The sequence below is a fragment of the Myotis davidii genome, unplaced genomic scaffold, assembly GCF_000327345.1.
Source record: "Myotis davidii unplaced genomic scaffold, ASM32734v1 scaffold183, whole genome shotgun sequence".
Lineage (NCBI taxonomy): Eukaryota > Metazoa > Chordata > Mammalia > Chiroptera > Vespertilionidae > Myotis > Myotis davidii.
This window is the reverse complement of record NW_006294465.1, coordinates 45,004-54,031: the sequence shown is the minus strand read 5'-3', so window position 1 is coordinate 54,031 and position 9,028 is coordinate 45,004. Positions and strand designations below refer to the sequence as shown.

Here is a 9,028-nt window from a genome sequence, read left to right as displayed (position 1 = left end):
TCGAGGAGGCGCGGGGCGCGCGGGTGGTCCCTGCGCTACTCACTTCGCCGCCGCCGGTGCCTGGGCGCCTCAAGGTAAAACTACCACAGCCTTCAGATCCCGCACCCCACCCCGCGCCCCAGCGCCTCTGTCTCTTTGTTCCCTAAGGGACCTGGCTGCTGATCCAGACGGGTAGGCGAGGGTTCAGGGGCTTCTGGAGCAAGGGATGTGGTCAGGGGGGAGGTCGAAACTAGATGGAGGCTTTTCCGTTTCAGGGGTTCGCTGCAGGCGGCCACCTGTATGACTCAGAGGCGCTGGGGTAGGAGAGTGCTGTATGTCTGTTTATGGCCAAGTTCAGGGCTGCGATCTGACTCAGCCCGAGACAAGGGATCTGGCCTCCATGTCCCAAGGTGATGCTCCTGTCAAGGTTGGAGCCCATAGGTTTCCTTGCTCTTAGCCCTGCTTTATCTGTACGACGGGAGGGTCCTTCCAAGGGACTGATGTTTCTGTGAAGGGCTGAAGTCTCCATTTCTGGCAAACACACAGGACTTGTGATCCATCATTTTCAATTGTACCTTAGCTTTTTGCTAGGGCGCTGTGGAGGGCATCTGTCTTATTAGGTAAACAGATTATAGCCAGAGGTCGGATCGGCTGGCTAGCACTGGCCTAAGAATTTTAGCACAAATGAAAGTCTTTTCACTGACTATTGCCAGTGCAGAATTTACAACAAAGTACGGTTTCCCGTTTCATACCTTTCTATTTCAAAAGAGCCGTTTACAAATTTGGCAGTTGAAGAGGATTCCAGTGCCTCATGCATGAATAGTTGCCCAATTTATTTTACCTTATCACACTTTTGTGTTCAAGGGAGCGCTGGGTAGGATGAAATATTGTCAACTTTCTTAGGCAAAATAATCGGGATGCTTTAATTGCCAAATTAAGATGGCCAGGGAATATGATAGGATTGTATAAACTGACACTGGGGAGATTATATACTATCTGGACCCTCTCCTGAATTTTAAGAAGACTGTTCATGTATTGTAGAGTTGGGTAGAGGTTTATTCTGTTTATTCAGCCAGACACATGCAAATGGATTCAGAGAAACATTATATTCTTTTACAGCTAAACTATTATAGCTGATTAATGACTTTTTTTCTGCATGAGGATGATCTGAACGTAATGTGCATCATGTTTCTCTGTGCTTCGGGGACATAAATTGTGCCTTTATGTAAACTGTAAGTGTTGCTTGGGTTATTTACAGGTACAAAGCTTTCCTTTCTAGCTCTAAGTGGATTGGGCTTTGTTTTAACATGTAAACTTCCATAATGGAACAGAAGTGAGGTGGTTTGGTTCCAACCATATACTACAAGTCTGGGTGTATTCTGTGTTCATTCTTTTGAAATTGCTGAATAACACAGGTGAGATTTACATCCCTCATAAGAAATTTTTATAGTATCAGAATATATCTGAGTGCCTATAAAATATACTGTTGTTTTTAAAATTCTTTTCACGTTTCACACTTAACAGTGCATAAGCCTATAGTTATTAACCTAAAAATAGCTTTAACTGAATGTAATTTATGGTATATAGAAGATGGTCTGCTGACTACTGCTCTTTCAAAGACTGCTTTGTTCTTAATACATAACAAATAGGGATTTACATTAGATGTGCCTTCAGAATTAGTGGATGAAGGATAAAGATTAGTTTATCTGGATGATAAAGATGTACAAGATTAACCACAGTCAGTCAATATGAAAGCGCATAACTGGTATCTTCATGACTTTTAAACCTACAATGAAAAAAATGACACTTTTCTAAGCAGGAAAAATACCCATCTTACAAATTCATTTTAAGGCCGTCTAAGCCTAGTTCCACTATAATCTGAAATTTTTAAAATTTGTTTTAATGAGGATTAAACTAAGAAATACACTTCAGCAATCAATTTTCTCAGCTGTTGTTCTTTTTTTTTTAAGTCCAAAATAGCATTAGTCTAATTTTTCTTTTACAAATCTATACAGTAACCTCGAATAAACTTGTTCTCAAATATGGGTATGTCAAGATAAAGTGAATAACTCAAAAAGCCTGACAGCCTCTCAGGACACACAGTGGTGGCTGCACCGATGCCTACGGTGACACACCTATAATGAGTGCATAGCTCCCTACACATTCAGGGCAGCTCCTGTCCTTCTGCCCCTTTCCTCCTCATCCCTACCCCCGACCCCCTTTTGGTCCGAGGTGCTTCCAAGCCCTTGGATGCCCCATTTCTCCATTTTCATGGTTTCTTTATCACTGTCATTAGGTTTAATGCTTTTCACCAGAACCATCTATATTTTCTTTTTCCCAGCATCCCTAATATTTTCTGGAGCTGCTGTGTTTGTTCATGGCATACCAAATTTCCTCATTGTGCCGCCTTAAGGGGAGAAAATATGCAGAAACTCAAGTGCCAGGAAGTTTACCTCACTGGTGGATGTTGAAACTGTTGTCTTTGATTCTAGCCCTCAGGACATAATTTCTTTATGGGCTTTGCTCAGCGCAAAATAAATAGTCACCTCTTAGTAATAAATGATAGATATACTGACTGATGTCAATTCAGCATCACTTGAGTTAGCAGGCATAGTTGCTGCCAGGCCCACATGTCTAAAAACAGCTAAGAACGGTATGTAGAGCATCATACGTTTTTGGTAGTATAGGAACATCTTTTAAAAAGGAAGAAATGAGGCCTAGCTGATGTTGCTCAGTGGTTGAGCATCGACCCGTGAACCAAAAGGTCACTGGTTCAATTCCCAGTCTGGGCACATGCCTAAGTTGGAGGCTTGATACCCAGTGGGGGGCGTACAGGAGGCAGCCAGTGAATGATGTTTCTTTCTTATCGATGTTTCTATCTCTCTGTTCCTCTCCCTTCTTCTCTCTCTAAAACTCAATAAAAACATCTTTTTTAAAAGAAGAAATTAAATCTCTGTCCCTATACGAGTTTACAATCTAGGTATACAGATAAATAACACATAAACTGGAACCGAGATCCATAATTATTGAGGGGATATCACACATGAATGACATTGTTAGAAATCATCCCATTTGTTATTAAATACAATTTTAGTTTTTGGTCAAAAGATTGGACCTTAAAGACCCCTTAATATTTTCAAGCTGCTTCTGAGTATATCATCTTTCTGATAGTGCAGCAACCTTGCAAGGTAGATAATATCTTAACTTCCCCATATAATAGACGACAAAACTGTGCAAGAGCCTCGCTCCCAGTTTTGGCTGTCTTAATATCACCATACAGCATCCGCCCAGTCATCCATGAAGGTTAACTTTTCGAAGCGTTTCCACAGAAATAGGTTGGGCTCCTTAGGTTAGTGATGAATGATGAATATACATTTCTAGTCTCTAGGGGTTTTCTCACCTTCTCTTCCTCCAGTTTTTTTTTCTTGCTTTCTCTTTTTGTAGTAAAGCATACCAAGAAAAGCTTTGTTCACATGTGTGGGGCATTCTCCTAGTATCAGATTAAGAGTTGTGAATAATTTTATCATCTACCCTTCTCTTAGAAAGCCCGTTCTCAGATATCTCCTCAGTTGTGTTTAACACTATATTCTCCTTGGAATTTGTTTCAGTAAAAACATTCGGTAAAATCTGATTACTTTGCTTTTCAAGGACAAAATGAAAAAGTATTTTTATAAGCTGTAAAATGTAATTGAGAGAAAAATCATACATCTGGCCTTTGTAGCAGGAGGTGTAAACACAGCACAATTTAAAATAAAAAAAGAAGCAGTTAACTGGCTAATCACATACCCAGGTATACATATTTCTGCTGTGATTATGTGAATTTCTGCAAGTATGTTATGGAGGATACTCCTGTTGTTTTTGACTTCTGTCATAGCTATAGGTTCCATAGAAGTTATATAAGAGCTTATCAGCCATATAAATTATATAATGGTCCGTAGGATTTGAAAATGTATTTCTCCAAATATAACAGATGATTATTATAAAATATGGCCAGAGCAATTGTAAAATGTGGTCAGAGAATCACAGGTTCTAGTGAAAGCTAATTCCTGTACTCCAAGAAAGTGAGTGAGGATTTGGTCATTATGGATAATTTGTTGTGCACCTACTAGGCATAACTTGAGATTCTAACAATGCAGCAGAGAATAAAAGAGACAAAATTCTCCGACCTCATGGTATTCTGTTCTATATTTAGGAAGGCAAACAATAAATAAAAATGCATTGTATAGGAGGTGAGGATAAGAACTATAAGGAAGCATAAAGTGGTGGGGGGGAATAAGGGGAAATCGGGTGGTGTGTGAAAAATTCAGTAGTGGGATCAGAGGAGGCCTTACTTCAAAGGCTAGACCCCGAAGGAGATGAAAAAACAACCCAGGTGGAGATCTGGGGCAGGGCTTCTACTCTGCATTCCTCAGGAGGGCCGTTCTCGTTTTGTTTTGTCTGGCATTACGCAGTCCACGGCCGGCACAGCTGTCCATGGTGTCTCTGGTTCTTTATGGGAAGTACCTGGGCAGTGCCGGCCATAGTTCACTACAGTCTCAAAGTGAAGATGAAGTTGTGGCCCACATCCCTTGGTTTATGGGGTACGGAAGAAGAGAACCCATGGTATTCTCCTCCATTTGCCCGGTCCCATCCTTGATCAGGGATATTGCTCCACTTGGAAAATTTTCCTTCTTGTTTTTCACACTATGAGCCTGGCCCAAAGGGATTTGTTGAGAGCAAAACCCATATCTTTGTCATGGGTCCCCCTCCATAGTATACACCTGGAGACAGTAGTGGGGTACATTTTATAGCATATAGTTTCTGTCTGCTGTGCACTCCTTTCTTTCCTTTTTCTCTTACCTTCCTTGCCCCTTTCCAGTGTTAAGCCACTGTGTTGGATTCCCATCATCTTTTCTTCCTTCTTCCTCATACGCTGTCTATATCCTGTATCAAGATTTGCAAACAGCTAACCTAAATGGTAAAGCTCATCCCTTCACCAGCGAAGGACAATCTGCTCAGAAAAAGCCCTAAGTGGGCAGCGACTGCTCGGTATCATCAGCATTGCCATGAGGCCCAGTGTGTGGCATGTGGTGCTGTCTTTCAAATTTTCAGGAGAAGCTAGAAATCTCTCAATATTTAAATGTTAACTCAGCATGTTTAAAACTGTGTGGCTAGAGAGACAAGATGTCTGTGGGCCAGCTTTGGCTCCTGGTGGTCCTGTTTGCAATCTTGGCCATGACTATACCTGCCAAGTGATCCCCTGTGTGACCTTGAGGTGCTGTGTGACCTTCAGCAGCATACTTGCCCAAAGAGCCCCAGGACCACTTCTGCAAAGTGTTTTATCTTCTGTAGTTCTCAGATTTCCCCCCCCCTCTCTGGAACATTAGTTTAGCAATTTAAAAAGAAAAAGATACTTTAAATTTTATATATTGGCACATACTTATTTTTTCTAATCTCATCAGCCCGCTTTCTATCAAGCTATATATATATAACGCTAAACTAGAGGGTTATCTAGCGATTTCATTGTTGAACCAAAGCAATCATTTTCTGAAACCTAAGTTCATCGTAACTTTATATGTACATTTCATATTTCATTTCCAAGTTCTCATTCAGAATAAATCCTCTCTTTGGAATTCTGGCACTTTCTTGTTTTGTATTTTATTTTATTTTATTTTGTTTTGTTTAGATCTCCCTGAACTTCGCCAATTGTTATTTCTCTACCATTGAAATTCAAAAGGCACACTGTGTTGGTTTCAAGGGCCCTTAAAAGCCATCAGATGTGTGTTGCAATCTATTTTTCCAAAGGAGTAAAAGCTCACAGGTTGTGTACTAACTTGTTTCCTTTACTTCTAAGAACTTGAAATACCCAGGCTAGTGGCCTTCCGGAAAGCCTCTGTGTTAGACCGGAAGATTATGTACTGTATTTCTTCCTACTATTTTAATGCAAATATAATAATATGTCACGAAGCAGTACACACATTAAGATCAGTGGCCTTTTCCTACTGTGAAATGATATTTTATTCTTCAGTAGTTGGAAATCTGAGACAGCACCTAGAACCTCAAGTCCAATTTTAAAGTTGTATGTTAAAACAAAGGAAATAATTGACTTGGAGGAATTAAGAAGTGCTCCAGTTGTTCAGTAAGACCATGAGATGGTTTTGGTTTTTAGTATTTTATTTGATATCAAGAAGAGCATTCAAAGCTGGAGGCCTTTGAAATAATGTAGTTTTCATAAGTCAGAGAAAGAGAAGTGGAGTAATTTGGTTAGCAGAAGGCAGGTTGCCTCCTTTTGAGGCCTGATCATGTGTGAAAGGAAAACCCAGCCAAGTTTTAGGTCCATAAGACAACTCTATCTTTAAAAATCAATCTGGGCTTTGCTCGAGACTAACGTGTTTAGACCAACATTTTAGTTCTTAAAAGTAAACCTAGGGGTCTTTTAAAAGAAATTTAATCCATGTGTTTTTTATTCACTAAATCCTAAATCATTATCTATAAACTGTATGTCTCTCTAAGCTCTTTGATGTCTAAGAAATCTTTGAAGCCATGTTAAGGCCCCTTTTGTTCCAGAAAAATAGGAAGTTGGTTTTTACTAAGGGTCGTCGAAAATCTGAAATCTAAAATCCTGCAACCATGACGGAATGGATGTTTGAATGAGTACTAATGCATTTTTCTGATGCAATGTAAAAAATATAAGTATTTTTAAAGACCAGTCTTATTCCGTTATAATCCTTACTAACCCCGAGGACATTATTTTGGCACAACTCCTCTTTCTATTGTAATATAAAATATTACATATATATATTTAAAAAGTCCAAATATTTATTATAAGTTGATACTGGCACACAGAAGGTACTCAGTAAATATGTTGTTGAATGTTAAATGAATGACATTTTCTTCTGCCAGAACCTCCCAGCTAATGTCAATCTTTCTGTTCAATATCAATATCCATCTGTCATGTCTTAGAATGACATCTATTCTGAGCCAGTGACCTGGTTCGACAAATTTTTAAAATATGCCATCTAACTAAATGTATGACATTTGTTGAAATGCATTCTGTACCATGAAGCAACTGCTTTTGCAAAAAAAGTGCTGAAAATAGGAAGGAATTCTAGGCTAATTTGATTAAGTATTCAGTTTTACCATATGCTTTCTGAAAATTGACTCTCCTCCCAGCCCCGCCACCACCACCACTTATACAATTCCTGCTATCCTCCTTTTCACCTTGACATGCTTACTGATTGAAAACTATGCACAGAAAGGGGCAGGTTATTTGTATCTATAAGCAAGAGCAGCAAGTTCAAACAGGCTTAGAAAACATGATGCTTTAATCCTAAGTTGTCATAAGGGACATTGAACAATAATAGTGGTGTTGGGGCTTGCTCCAAATTACGTGAATGACACCTCTTTGAACTCTATTGTGTGGAGAACAACACCTTCTTACTCTAGTTATATTTCCTGTTTGTGAGTCTGTGCTTTCTGGTAACTAGACTTCCCATAGGGATTCAGCCCAAATATGTAACTTTAAGCACAGTTGAAAAGTACATGACTAGAGTATTAAAGCTATGGAAACAGCAACTCCTTCTGTCTCAAAGAAAGAATGAATTTAGGAGGCGCAGTACTGAAACATGTACATTGAGATCTTTTTATTATATTATGAATTTCTAACAACGTATCACATTTGTTCCCCAGAAAACTTTCCCTGATCAAAAGTGTCTTGTATCTGTATGACATTGAGGTACCAGAATTTGGCAATTTCTTATATCTTGGTGGGGAAAGAAAGGAAAATTGTGTTATTATGGTTTTGAAATGGAGATTCTCTTAAGTGAACCTGAAGGTTGCCAAATACATATATCATCATTAAAGCTTGTTTTGAAATTTAATTATAGATTGCACTGTATAAGGAGTAACTTATTTATATAGTTTTGGGTTTGTTTTTTTTGATTTTTTAAAATATATATTTTTATTGATTTCAGAGAGGAAGGGAGAGGGAGAGAGGGAAATAGAAACATCAATGATGAAAGATCCCCTACTATGGATCAAGCCTGCAACCCGGGCATGTGCCCTGACTGGGAATTGAATCATGACCTCCTGGAACATAGGTTGACACTCAACCACTGAGCCACACCAGCCGGGCTTTCTTTGTAAATTTTGCTGTGGTTGTGGGAGGCAGCGAATATTGCATTTATCTATGACACCATCTTGACCAGAAGCCAAGAAAAAGAGCTTTAAAATTTTCTTAGAAGAGTCTTCTTTGAGAGATTTTTATGTGTTAAGGGAGGAGAGAGGTAAGTGGATATGTTGTAGAGTCATGGGCTTGGGTGCATTGGAAATCATGACTAGAGTGTCCCATTAGGAATCAGACTGCTGCCTTACAAATAGGAAAAAAGCTGAGTACAGAATCAAGGGAAGCTCACAGGAAAATAGTAGGGCACACAATAAGCAAAGTCTGAACTTCCTCCAACTCTGTCACAGGTAGCTTGATTCTGGGAGAAGCTAGACCATAATCTACCCACTCCTACCCAGGCCTCTTAGTTTACCCTACCCTCAGATACCAGGAATATTTACCAGAAGCAGGAATAACTTTTAGTCTGAATGTCAGAGGTATGTCCTAAGCCCTCTATTAGTTACATACAAACACTCTAAAACAGGTAGCTTGATTCTGGGAGAAGCTAGACCATAATCTACCCACTCCTACCCAGGCCCCTTAGTTTACCCTAACCTCAGCTACTAGTAAGATTAGCAGGAATATTTAGCAGAAGCAGGAATAACTTTTAGTCTGAGTGTCAGAGGTATGTCCTAAACCCTCTATTAGTTACTTACAAACACTCTAAGTGAAAGTCTATGTTTCAGAAGAAATCATTGTATTAAAAGAAAAAGCAAACAAACTTATAACTGTTTTACATCATTTTCATGACTAAAATTCCCTAGCATATCAGTGATTATAATGCATCTATTACAAAAGTTATGTCTCTAAAAACTGTGCCCACAATTACTTTCCATTGGGATATCATCTGTTGTAGAGGTATATTAGCTTTTCTTGTGGATATTATCTTGAGGACATTTCTTTGCG

The 9,028-nt window shown here is 39.2% G+C and overlaps 1 protein-coding gene across 1 annotated transcript in view; it reads left to right on the top strand.

The window, feature by feature from the left end:
* The first annotated feature begins 6 nt into the window (after positions 1–6).
* The window catches only part of MET (MET proto-oncogene, receptor tyrosine kinase), a 52,496-nt gene continuing 43,474 nt past the window's right edge, over positions 7–9,028 (top strand). The window contains exon 1 of the mRNA XM_006768697.2: positions 7–74. The gene's annotated coding sequence lies outside the window, so the exon portion shown is untranslated. The remainder of the gene's footprint in view (positions 75–9,028) is intronic.